Source organism: Gossypium arboreum, chromosome 12 (assembly GCF_025698485.1).
Source record: "Gossypium arboreum isolate Shixiya-1 chromosome 12, ASM2569848v2, whole genome shotgun sequence".
NCBI lineage: Eukaryota > Viridiplantae > Streptophyta > Magnoliopsida > Malvales > Malvaceae > Gossypium > Gossypium arboreum.
Window position 1 is genome coordinate 23,942,791 of NC_069081.1, and position 14,835 is coordinate 23,957,625.

Genomic DNA, 14,835 nt, shown 5'->3' on the forward strand with positions numbered 1-14,835 from the left:
TATGGTTTGGTAAGAAAAGGGTTTGTAAATGATTAGCCATTGGAATGGCCAATCTAAGTCATATTTGATGTTATGTATGTTTAAAATGCTATTTAGTCCATGAAAATCCTTAGTAAAGTGAAATTTGCCATAAAACAAAATCGATGCAAAGAAGTGATGTAAATTTGAAAAATCACTAAAAATAGTAGAAATCGAATTAAATGATGAGTAAGTTATGAAATTGAAGCTTAATTAGTATATTTTCATATGGATTGAACAAACCAGGTATATAAATTATATTTTATGACATTTAAATTTTTGTGAAATAGGGCCAGAGTGATTTCTAGATCCCCTGTTCTGAATTTAAAAATTCATCATAAATTGTAAAAAAATAATTAGAAGTCATGCTTTATATTTAAAGATTCCTTATTGAGTATAGTTTTAATATAAAGAAACTTCATAGTCATTGAAATTCGGTACAGAGAGATATCTGATTCGTAATATACAGAGGTCAGAGCAATCAAACCCTGAAATAGGGGATACTTTAACTAATAAACTGTACTAATTGGCTTGACCAAAAATTTCTATAAAACATTTATTAAATAGATATATGAGTCTAGTTTCAGAGAAAATTTACGGAATTGGATTTCGAGTTTCAGAACTTGAGATATGAATTTTTAAGGGACTGTGACGCAGATTGCTAGCTTGACTAGAAATTTTAAAAATAAATTGTTTGAGCTTTTTAAGTAATGAATTAAGTCTGTTAATACCTCGTGTTCGACTCCGGCAACAGTCTCGATTATGGAGCGTTACACAATAGGTCAACTAAAGGAGGTACCACAGGTGCAGGGGTTGTATTAGTCGGGGGTGGAGGATGTGAAACAACCGGATTATTCCGAATATACTGAGTAAACCAATTGTTCATCATAGCATAGAAGGCTTGTTTGGCCTCATCATTTTGGTTACTAGCATTCGGTTGAGAGTCCAACGACGCTGTCCCTAATGCAGGAGCAGGCGCTATGCTCTCTACATCATCAGCTACTACTCGATCGGGATCAAAATTCATTACTATACGAAAAACATGTTTCAATTGTCAGAAATCATCACACTATCATATTAACACTTTATGGCATGTATAGCTAGACTCACACACGCTACGTTAGTCCTAGAATCGACTAAACCATAGCTCTGATACTAATAAAATGTAACAACCTATAACCCGTATCCATCGCCGGAATGGATTATGAAGAATTACTAATCCGAATTTCAACATTAGCACATATATATTTACATAATTTAATTAGCAGTTATACTTATAGCCAAACACCATCAAAGATAGAAATTCAACTTATATTGACATTCAAAAGTTTCCATATTCACATGGTATACATACAAAAAAATCTCAAAATAACATTCACTTAAGTCTATTCTATACATGCCATACTAGTTCCAAAATATAGCAGTACAAAAAAGACAGATAGTGTGACGAGTTGCTGACAATCCCTCCCGAAAGGTGTAACTGGAATCAACAATCTATAAAACAAAGAAATATAACAAAAGGAGTAAGCTTTCATAAGCTTAGTAAGTTTTAAGCAATGCATCAAATAAACTCAATTATATATCAATTATCCAATTCTCAAAAGGTCATTTCCTATATATTTATTACCATTGGCCGAATATACACAAGCATATAATGCACACTTAGCATTCTAATTACACTTAATCTGAATTCATATGGCATAAATAAATCGAACATTTTCACATACATTCACACCTTGACCGAATGTATCATAATCATAGATATAAATATATCATGTATTCACATATGTATCAAATTATACTCTTATGATTCAATTTAAATCATACTCACATATAAATACATAATACGTACCTGGCCAACTTAACGTATTGAATGTATTCTTTCGTCGTTCTAACATGAGGTATTTTAATTTTAGACTTTTATCAAATCACCGGCATTCAGCCTGCTAGGTTTAAAAACCCGAATTCATTCACCGGTATTTCGCCTGCTAGGCTCAAAGGCCCGAATATTATCTCACCGGCATTATAGCCTGCTAGGCTCAAAGGCCCGAATAATATCTCACCTGCATTATAGCCTGCTAGGCTCAAAGGCCTGAATAGTATCTCACCGGCATTATAGCCTGCTAGGCTCAAAGGCTCGAATAGTACTGTACAATATTCAAATCAACAAGTTTTATACAACACAATCACACCAATTTAGGTACAATCATCATTCGAATATATCATCCTATACTTCATTCACTTTTATCTCATTTCATCACTCACATTTAAATACATAATAGTTTACACGAAAAGTCTTACTCATTTTCTTCTAACAGTATCATTTGATCATGAGAACATATCACTTTTTACTTCCAATACAAATTGCCATTCGGCCATGTACATATATGACAAGTAACACTTAATTCTCATAATCAGTCATGTTTTTTTTGAATAATATTATATATATAACTACTTAAAACTTACCTCGAATATTTTTGAACAGTCTCGGATCGGCTATTCAACTACTTTCTCTTTTCCCTTATCCGAATTTGCCCCTCTATGCTCTTGAGCTTAAATTCAAAAATTTTAAACTAGTCATTATTCGACTATTCAAGCATTACTTCAAAAATATAATATATATATTCGACTTTCACACATATAGATCATAGTTAGTTTATAAGAAAACATTAAGCAACTCATTAACAAATTTTTATCAATGTTTACCACATAATCACAAATTCACAATAAGCTGTCTTCCTGAGCAATAGTCACTAAATTATTTATAACTGGAGCTAAAAAACTCCAAATCAATCGCCGTAAAATTTCTCTGAAATTAGACTCATATATCTTTTATCCATAAAATTTTCTGAATTTTTGGTTTGGCCAATCAATACCAGATATTTCTTAAATTTTCCCCTGTTTCACTGTTTGACTAATCTGACCACTCTTCACTATGAATCAAATTTCTCATTGTACAGAATTCAAAATATGTTCTCATTGATTTCATTTGAAACTAGACTCATTAAGCTTTAATTACATAATTTATTCAGATTCTAACTCAACTCCGACAATTTATGGTGATTTTCCAAATTCACATTACTGCTGCTGTCCCAAGCAGGTTTATTACAAAAATTACTCTTTCACACATTCTTTGCATTCATATTATTTAAACATGTATATCACCAAATCAATTTCATCACATATCTATAATTTCACTTAAGTATAATCTCAATACAATACATCATGCTCAATGATTCGCACCCAACCGTTCAAATTAGCAATTATAAGATGGTTCCATACATAGCCCACGCTTATCGATAATTTACGATGGTTTTACCCTTACTCACATATATGACCTAATATGCATACTTGTCGAACCACAATTAAGGCACAAACCTAACATTTTAGTCTTTTATTATCGTACCTCAAACAAGGCATATTATTAAAATCATTCATATAACATAATCATCATTTGTTTTTTTATCAACAGTACCTAATTAACTAATCATCCCAATGTAAGACACAATCACATACATTATCATTACATCCATTTCATTCCATCATTTTAAAACACAAACATTACTCAACTATTACCTAAGTTCACATTCGGCAATTACTCATATTCTAACATTTTAATACACAACATTTGCTCAAATCATTATTCAAGTTCAAATTCGGCTAATACACATATAAATACTAGCGAATTAAATATTAGCTAGCTCAAACTTCACTCATCAACCATTATTCATTAAAACATAAAGACAACAATCTATCCCCTTCAATTTCTTCCATGGCCGAATGCTCAATTCATCACACAAATTCAATATTTTGACATGGGCTAAGTAAGGAACTTAGTAACTAACCTAAAATATGCTAAAAATTCAAGAACTAACATGAATTCTTACCTTATTTCAAGCCTAAGATGACCGAATGGTTCTTGCTCCCTTTTCTCTCTTAACAATCGGCTAAGAAGAAACAAAGATGAACACTTTGTTTTCTTCACCCCTTTTCTATTTTAATTATTATTATTTTATAATATAAAACCATTTAGTTGCAATAATACTAATAGAAAAATACTTATATTTTGTATTAAATAACAACATGGCCAGCCACTATCTCAAAAGTGGATAATTTGACATGCAAGTCCATTTTTTTTACCATGCATTAATAGGCTACTACAATTTAACCTAACACATTTTCAAAATTTCTCACATAAGTCCTATTTATTAAATTTCACATACAAATGACAAAAATCAAAGCATGAAATTTTCACACTGCACTTCCACATATAATAAGCATAGAATATAACATTTAATTATTTTTATGACTCGATTTTGTGGTCCCGAAATCACTTTCCGACTGGGGTCAAATTAAGGCTGTTACAAAACCTGTAGATAAAACACAGGCGTGCGCCTTCCTACACGAGCATGGGAGAAGCGAATGGAGATTTACACGGCCGTGCAACATGGCCGTGTACACCAATGCGCCTAATTTTGAAAAATACAAAACACACGGGCTGAGCTTAGAGCACACGGGCGTGCCCCACGGCCGTGTGCCCCAATTTCTCTATAAACACCTATTGTTTATTTTATTTTATTTTTATCTCTATATTTTGAAATTATTCTTTTTTATTTTATCTCCTTTTAATACTATTTCATCCTGAGTTTTTACAATTTCTATTCTTCACCTATTTCATTAAGAGTAATTATGCTTCAATATACCTCTTAAAGAATTCCTGATTTGCTCACAATCAGAAAGAGCTCCAAAGCTCACTATTACTCAGGAACTTGAAACTCCACTGGGAAAGGACTTATGGACTAATGAACCTCTACCACCGTCGGAGTATCCTCCTCCACCCTCACGCCGATTATTCTCCAAAACTCCAGTTCAAGAAAATTCATTCATCACTCAGGAAGTTTCACTTCTCTCCCTATCTTATTTTTATATTCTTTTCTATATATCTATCTTTGTACATTTAGGGTAATGTACATCTTAAGTGTGGGGGGTATTCATTTTTATATCAGAAAAATCCCTGAATTTTGTTTTATTCTCATACGATTTTCTCATATCATTATTAGAATGAATTCCAATTAGTCTATAATGTTTATTGATATATCTTGAATTAAAACATAGGCATTTATGCATTGATTGTTTAAACTTTAAGACATTATGGAATCAAGCATGATAAGTTGATTTTTGACAAATTAAAAAAAATTTTAAGTTGTTCCCCCAAGTTTAGGTATTATTTTGAATTGAAATCCACAAGTTTAAACATCAAAAAGCCATAATTTTTTGTGAGATCTTGAGCCTTTAGAGCATCTACTATTTCTTTCATGCTTACTTTTATTATGAGTGCGTCAGTATTGTATTGTTATTCTAGAACTTGCTTGATTATGCATGTCAAGACCACACCATTTGATATGTCAAAATGATAAAGACACTTAGGTTTAACCCACTCACTCCATAAAAGCCCACCTTTACAATTAACCCTTAGTGAACCCCTTTGAGCCTAACAACTCATTCATTGATTTACCCTCGATATTAATCCATAACTCATTATTGTTGAAATCCCCTAAATTAATTTGATCCCTATTTTTGTCGAGATTTGAGTTGGAATAATTGCTTAGCTATGTTTTATTTTATTTTGTAATTTGACTTGTTCTGAAAAAAATATACATGTATACATATTAGTAGTAGTGATCTTTTGAGCTAAAGAAGTTAAATTCCATATTCTGAGAAAAAAAAAAGCTCTGTTGTACGCAATTGATGACTAGTCATTTTTCTAGCTAGGCAATTTTTCAATTTAATCTCGATTCTAACCCTTTCTTTCAGCTTGTGACCACACCCTCTAACCAAAGCCATGTTACAACCCTCTAAAGACCTTTTGATTGATGTTTCATCTCAATTTATAGTGATGGAGATATGATTTTAATGCAAGCCTATGGTAATGACTTTTCATTATTGACTATTGAGTGCTTCATTTATTGTCCTTAAACACCTCGAGTGATTTGAGTGAATCTTTAGTGAGGATGTGAAACTCTGTGACATTTTGAATCAAAGGTAATTACTTAAATGAGGGGAGACACCTATGTTTTCATGATAAAATTCTCAACTTGGAATGTTTGAAAGTTTGATATTCTTTCAGTCGAATCTTCAATGTATGATTACCTATGGATTATTTTTAGATATTATCGATAGAAATTATAAGTTGAGAAGAATTTATTTTGATTATGAGTTGAGAATTTTGCTTGAGGACAAGCAAATGCTTAAGTGTGGGGGTATTTGATAAACCGTAATTCATACATATTTTTATCCCATGCTTAGCACATTTTATGGATGATTTTTCCTTAAAATTGGTGAATTCGATGCTTCTAATGCCTTAATTTCATGTTATAGTTAGGTGAGCATAGGAGAGTGAAAGGAACGAGAAATGGGCCAAAAACGGAGAAAATGGGCCAACGTATGAAATCAACACGGCCAGGACCTTCTCACACGGGCAGACCACACGGCCGTGTCAATTGGCAGAATCGAAGCATGACTCACACGGGTGGACCACACGCCCGTGCCTATTTAACAAGCTTGACCACGACCTTAAGCAATCACACACGAGCATGTCCCTGCTGAGCCCAAGTTTAGTCCAATTCGGGAAAGGCCAATTTTTAGGGTTCTTAGGCATTCTAAAGCCTATAAATACACCCTAAAGGAGGAGGAAAAAGAGACACATGGAGAGGGAAGCAGGGAACTACTCAAGGAAAGTCGATTGATCCATCTCAGAAGCCAGATTCATCATCAAGACTGAAGATCTCCCCTCAATTTCCCTTCAGGATTTTTGTGTTTTTCTTTATGTTTTGTATTCATTATCCTTCTGAGATGTTTACCTTTTTACTTATGAACTAAAACCTCTAAATACCTTAAGGGGAATGAAACCTAAGATAGATCTTGTTATTATTATCTGAATTGTATGATAAATATTTGGCTTGTTCTTAATTATGTGTTCTTAATTCTTGTCTTGATATTCTAGGATATTGATTCAAGTTAAGCTCTTATTCAGAGGAGGAATAGACCCTGTATAAGAGTACATTTGTCATAATTAAGTGGAGTTGATTGCGCGCCTAGAGATATGGTGACAAGTTTTGCCGGATTAGGGTGAAGCCTAATAAGGGGATCCATAGATCGAGTTAATGCAACCTTAGGGAGTTAATTAGAAAGAGATTTCAATTATTCAACCTAGGGTTAGACGTTGTTAGTCTCAAGAGGGATAATAATATAACTTACGAATTTTTACGGATCAAGTCAAATGAATAAATCGTCCGATTCACAGTCAAATAACCAGTGAAGTCTAGGTGGATTTTTCCTTTGGTATTGTCTTGATTCAATTGTTTTTCCAAAAAGTAATTCCCCAATTCTATTTTCTGTGATTTCTTAGTTTAGTTAATTAGTTAGTTAAAACAAACCCCATTATTCTTAGGCTAGATAATAGAAAGACAGTCATTACTAGTACTTTTAGTTCCTTTGGGTTCGACAATCTGATCTTGCTAAAACTATACTACTATTCGATAGGTACACTTGCCTTTATCGTGATAATAGTTAGTTTCAAGAACGATTCATTATAAATATTTAAAACCTGTCACGAATATCACGTATCAAATGGAAGACAACTTTCGCATGTCCAATTCACACTCCAGTGGCATAGTGTCCTGTGGTGGCTAAAAGGGACTGCCTTCGTCTTCCTCTTTTCATCTCTCCTCAACCGCTACCCTCTAGTTTCATCTATGGATCTCCACCCTTGTTCACCATTAAAGGTTTCCTTTGGTAAATCCAACAACCCAAGATATCTTCTCATCTTGTTTAGAATTTATTTTTTTGGTTTAAAATCCCTTCCTTTAGGGTAGGTGGTTACCAGCCCTTGATCTTATGATCTTTTTTTCCTCATTTTAGGTAGATTTTATGGTATAAGTAAAGTTCGGGTAAAACTGTTAGGCGTTGAGTGCTGACTTGGTCTTCTTGGAATTACCACGTCATTTGTGTTCGTAAACTGTCCAACTTTTTGCCATGACAAACCTTCATTTCTTTCTCCACATCTTGCACCTACCAATTACTACAAAACAAATCCTTCCCGCAAACAAGTAAAAGTAACATATAATAACATTTAATCACCGTCCAATCTTCTTAATGTAATGTAATGAAAATTACGAATGAAATGTCCTAAAATGAAACTAAATTTACTTAAATACAGGCAATTAGCTAGGTCTAAAGGCATGAAATATAACTCTTTTCAAGAGTTATCACACCCCTAAACCTGAGTTATTGCTTGTTCTCAAGAAAGATATGCATGAATGCATGAACGTAAGAATTACCATTGCAACATAATCACATTTGCATTGTGAGACCCTTAAGAGAGCACTTTGTACTTCAATTCTCAGCAATCTTCTATGTCTAAAAATTTGATCAAGTTTCATAAGCTTATTTAGTAAAGGCAGTGCAAAAAATATTACCTTAAAAGAAAGAAAAATCCTACGTATTCATGCAATTTTCACTATAGCAAGTACCTCCTAATTTACTTAGTTCATCTTTTAACTAAGTTTTCCTTTTCTTTTTTTTTTCTCTCTAGCCTTATACATATGCAAATACATACATATCCATTTATTATGCCTATTTATTTTCACTAGGGGAGCTAGCTTGTAACATGATTATTTGACTCGACAATTACAATGGAGCATACACTAAATTGTTGAATACTCAATCAGGTCACGATTTGAATACTCACTCATGAAGCTAATGCTTTTGACTAAAAGATAGATAGAGCAAACCACTCCCCCCTTAGCTACTCAGCCTATTACTATAGTGGAATACCCCTATACTACTTTTTTTTTACACACTCTTACTCAAACTTACTTTTCTAACCAACAACACAATAGAGTGAACAAAATTTTGTTGACCTACTTAGCAGTTCTAAGCATTGGAGTATTTATGGCATTTTTTAGATTATTTTTTCCTTGAATTTCCTTAAACATTTCCACTTTATTTATTATTGAGTATTGCCATTGTATTGAATTTAACTTCAAGAATCTCTAAGTTAATCAAAAGAAACTTACTATAGATCAATTGGAATTGGAATTAGGGCATCCTAATTTTAGGGGTCAATTTGCAAGCAAAGTATCCTAAGATAATGTCACCTACTACACTGTTAGAACTTTCTATGTTTATAGAAGAATTAAGTGCCTCATTAAACATCACAGACAAAAATACACTCATCACAGTCTAAACCAATTTTTTTGGTAGTTATGTGTGCTATGGCAAAATGAATGGCAAATGAACAAAAATACTAAAACATGCATGCTTAACTAAATATCTAATGCAGTATAGATGCACAATATACCCTCAAACCTAAGAGATGCATTGTCCTCAATGCATGTACAGATATGAATCATGAATGCAAGAATATATATATATATGTACATAATGAGATGTAATAAAAGAAGAAAAACTTCCTAAGCTTGGAACTAAATGGTGGTACTTTAATTGTAGCGAGTGGTTTTTCATGCAGTTATCTTATAACGTATCGGCCTTTTAAGTAAATTGAGTGACACACCATCCACTTCATTATCAAATTTGGTGAGTTCATCAATAATTTGATCGATCTCACGATCTTGTTCAGTCATTAGTTTGGTGGAAAAGCCGCAGTGCTGTCTACTGGTGGTGCAACTGAGGGATTTGCTTCACTTTATCCTAACAATTAGTCTCAATGTTGATAAACTCTATTTTCTGTGGTTCTTCCTTTGGTGCTTTAGGTGCATTCTCTTCACTGGCAGGATTTGTCTCAACGAGCTCTGCATCACTGACCCCTTCCCCTTCTACAACTTATTAAACGAAGGAAATGACATAACTAAGAGAAATTTAAATCAACAAAATGAAATAAAAAGAATTTTCAAGATGTTGAAGTTAAACATCTTGAATATCAATGGACAGTTTGTCTCGCTCTACATGAGCACACCACTAGTGCCTTCAAGCGTTGTCCATTAACTTTAAATGTGTCCCTCATTTCCATGTCCTTGACATTAACAGCTCTATATGGATATATATGAGCTACCAAGCATTGTTCACCAAAATTGAAAGGTTGATTTTGCTCCAGCAAAGTGCACAAGGGTTTCCGCTTAAATGAATCTTCATCATTATCAAAATTATTGTGACAAAATCTCATGAACTCTTTCTCTACTGATTTTCTATCAAGTCAATGGCACAACATTCTTCATTTTCATCAGCACATTTTAGCGCATTAAATACATTGAATATGACTTTCTGATCATTCATCCTCATGGTGAGTTCATCTTTCTGTATATCGATTAAAGTTCTACCTGTAGTAAGAAAAAGTATTCTAAGGATAATCGGTACATCTTTGTCAGCTTCACATTCTAAAATAATAGAACCAGCTAGAAAAATAAACTTATCTACTCTTTTCAAAACGTATTCAATTTTACCTTCCTATTGTGTAAAACCGATCAGCTAACTATAGCATGATTGTTATGGGTCTTGCCTTCCCAATTCCCAACTTCTTGAAAATAGATAGAGGCCTTCAATTTATACTTGCTCCTAAATCACATAACGCCTTACCAACATAATGATTTCCAATTAAACATGCGATAGTGAAACTCTCTGGGTCCTTCAACTTTGGAGTTAATTTATTCATCAACATTGTTGTGCAACCTTCAGTGAGAGCAATATTCTCAAATTCTCCCAATCTGCACTTCTTTGACAATATATTTTTCATAAATTTCACATAATTAGTCATTAGCTCCAAAGTTTCTACTAGCGGTATGTTGATATAGAGTTGCTTTAAAATATCTAGAAATCTTTTAAACTGAACATCCTGTTTAGAATTATGGAATCATTGAGGAAAAGGTAAAGGCAGTCTTCCTTTAGGTTGTTGATATTATTTTGCTGTGGCATTCTTATTGGTAACACGATATGATTTTGCTACAACATTCTGTTGTTTACCCTTTTCAGGTACAATGTACTTTTTAGATGGCTCTAGGGTCTTTACATGGTTGTTATTTGAGTTATCCTCTTTCGCTATCGCATCTTAAGCTATGTCATCAAGCTGTGTTCTGCTTCTAAAAGTGATGTCCTTGCACTGCTCCTTCCCTTGTGATCTTGAATTTTTAGCATCACTTGGCAAAGCTCCCGTGGCCTTGAATTTAAAGCATTTGCTATCTGCTCCACTTGATTCTCAAGAGCTCAAAGGGAAGTATCTTGACTCTAAATTAAGACATCATTATTGGCCATATATTCTTTCAAAAAATCTTTAATAGATGATGATACCTAACCTTGTTGTACATTTGCCTCGGCATAGGATGATTATAACCAGACAGTTCACTATTGGCATTCTATCTTGTAGCATGGTTAAAATTCCCCTCACTTTGATTATTCGAACTAAAGTTTGGATGTTGCCTCCACCCTAGAATATAGATGTTGGAATAAGGGCTATTGCTCCGATTAAAATTACCCATGATGGGCATTCATCAAACACATAGTCTTCACCACAATAAATGCACGATAGTTAAGTTGATTTTATCTCCGAAACTACAATGGTCCTTTTCATTGTTTTGAACATATTAGTTAAAGATGTTACTTGGGCTGTTAATGAAGTGATTACATTGAGGTCCATGGTGCTAGTAACCTTCTTACCCGTCTAAACACTCGTGGTCGAATATTGGTAATCATTATTGGCAATCTTTTCCAAAATCTCATATGCTTCATTATAATATTTATCCAATAAGGTACCATTGGTGGAGGCATCAACTACCATCCTCATATGTACATTAAACCCATTATAGAATATCTCCATCTGAGTCTAGTGTTAAAATCCATGCATGGGACATTCTGAATCGTTCCCAAGCTTCACATAGCGCTTCATCCTCTAATTACCAAAAGGATTTGATGTCATTTCTAAGCTTGACATTCATATTTGGAGGATTATACCACAGAAAAATATATGGCAAAGATAATTCTATGATGCCACTATTTTCGACAGTAAAACATTCAATCATGCACTTGCACAATCTCTTAAAGAATATGGAAATAGTTTAAGTCTCAGGGCATCTTCAGACATACCCTGTTGTCTAAATGAGTCAAAAACATCTACAAAAAGTCTTAAATGCAATCTTGGATCTTCAGTTGGCAATCCACCAAACTTTCCTACTGTTTGCAACATCTAAAAAATTACTGGTTCCAGTTCAAACTACTAAGCCTATATTTGTGGTCTAACTATCCTTAGATTTAGGTCATACAAAATTGGAACAACATGCTCTTGGATTGGTCTATCTCAGTCATCTATCACCAGGTGAATAGAAGGATTAACATCTTGACCATTTGGATTATCATTGAAACCAAAACCATTTGGATTATCATTGAGACCTGGATCATTCCTGTTTCTAGCCATTTTTCTCAGTTCTTTTCACCTTCTTCACAAAGTTCTCTCGATCTCTAAGTCAAAAGAATACTCTTTATTATCAGGAATGCCTCTTCTCATGCACTGATGGCAAACCTGTAGAAATTAAATTAAATCAAGTTAAAAAATAATGGAATTAAGTAAAATAACCAAACCAAATTACACCAAATTGTTGATCCCCAGCAACGGTGCCAAAAACTTGTTGCGTCTGAATATGATATCAGATTGTTCAAGTATACACATAGAATCAAGTAATAAAGTGCTAACTGAGAACGTCTACACAGGGATCGGATTAGGTATACAAATGGTCAAGTTATTATAATAATGTTATACAAGAATGCAGTGGTAAACAAAAGGAATATTAATGTGAAAAAAATGTGTAACTGATGAATATTGAAAATGCTGTGGCAATGCATGAGTAATGTAACAGCTCATTTTTAGTCAAATTAGAACAGTGGTTTCAGGACTACAAATCTGATTTCAAAATATTTATTTTGTTATTATTTTAATGTCTACAACATTGTAGTATGATTGTGTGAAAATTTTGGTAAGAAATTTTACCGTTTGAATCCTTACTTTGAAAAAAAAGACTAAATCGCGTAAATTGCAAAACTTGAGTTCTATTAACTAAAGGTACTAAATGGCTATGAAATTAAATAACTGAGGGATTTATGTGGTAATTAGACCATTTGTTGCTTAAGTGGACATTTATGGACATTATTTATGTATGTTTTAATGTTTAAGTAAAGGGTAAATAAGTAATTGATAAAATAAATCAAAATTAAAGAAAGAAAAGAAAGCTATCATCTTTCTTCTTCATTTGTTTAACCAAATTTAGAAGGGAGAAAATTCATTGATAGGGTTTCAAGGTTCGATCAAGTCTCCTTGTGCATATAAGTGTGATTTCATCCTTTTTTAATTATTTCTATGTTTTCGGAGTTGTTGTAACTTGATCTAGCTTGCCCAGGGACTCATTTGCAAAATTGTTAAAGGTTTAAGGTTTTTCCATTGATGAATGTATGTGTATTTTGATGTTTGATGATGGAAAATGTATGGTTGTTGTTAGATAAAAGTGATTTTTGGTAAAATTGTCAATTAGGGATTTATTTGTGAAATTTGGAAATTTTGTGGTAGAAATGTGAAATAAATGAAAAATATGGGCTGCTTTGGTAATAAGAAAATTTTGGCTAGCATGGGTAGAGATTTAATTTCTTGTTAAGGACTAAATTGTAAAGATGTTAAACTATTAGGGGCTAAAGTGTAATTTTATCATAATGTGATTTTTTGGCTAAATTGAATAGAATGATAATTAAATAAGCTAAATTGGATCAAGATTGGTGGAAAAATAAAGTATTAGACAAGTCGATCCATTTTGTCATTTTGTGAATCGAGGTAAGTTTGTATGTTAATAAATATTTATATAATTGTGTTTTAAATACTTTATTATTGAATTTAATTGTGAATATGACCTTAAGGATATCGATGAAGATTCAATAATGTGAAATCCCGGTTGAGCCTTAGGAATTGATTAGGATACAAATGGCCTGTCATTAGGGCTTATGTGTTTGGATGCTGGTCCGCACGTCCTACCGGTGGCTGAGTTATTCGGCATGTGTTATGGGTTCTCGTCAGCTTGTGTGAGCAGCACCGTGTAGCTACCACATCACCGTCAGCTTTTGTGAGAAGACCCGTTAATAGCTCAAGAGTGAGCATTATATGAGATATGAGATTGAGATAGCTTCGGCTATGTATTGGCACTTAAGGTGTGAGATTCCTGAGTAACTGATAGTATTCCAAATGGTTCAACGAGTATATCAAGGATATGCATGAGTATGAGGTTGATACAGGTATATACATGAATCGTACAAGCATTGAATCGAAAAAACTTGTGAATTTCATATCTAACCTTGTGAATGAACATGTGATTGGTTTGTGAATCAATATGAGTTATATTATGATATGTTAATTGCTGAAATTGTGTATATATGGTAAGTTTTACTTTAATCATACGAACTTACTAAGCTTTATATTTGCTTTGTTTAGTTTTCTGTGTTTTATAGTGATTATCGAAGTCTGCTCAGATTTGGGAGTCGCCGGAGATCTCATCACATTATCAAGTTATCATTTTGGTACTTTTGAACTTATGTATTTGGTTATATGGCATGTATAGGAGTTATTGTCATTTTGGTTTATATGTTAGTAATGGATTTAGCCATTTGATTTGGCTTGTAAATGGTGAATGTTTGGTTTTGTGTATAGCCATGTGATATGACTTATTTTGGTATATTTTGTAATGTATATATATATGTACAAATGGCCTTTTGTTAAGTGGTTGATAATTGCTATGTGATGTTTGTTGTGAATTGGTAATTTGAGTACTATATGGT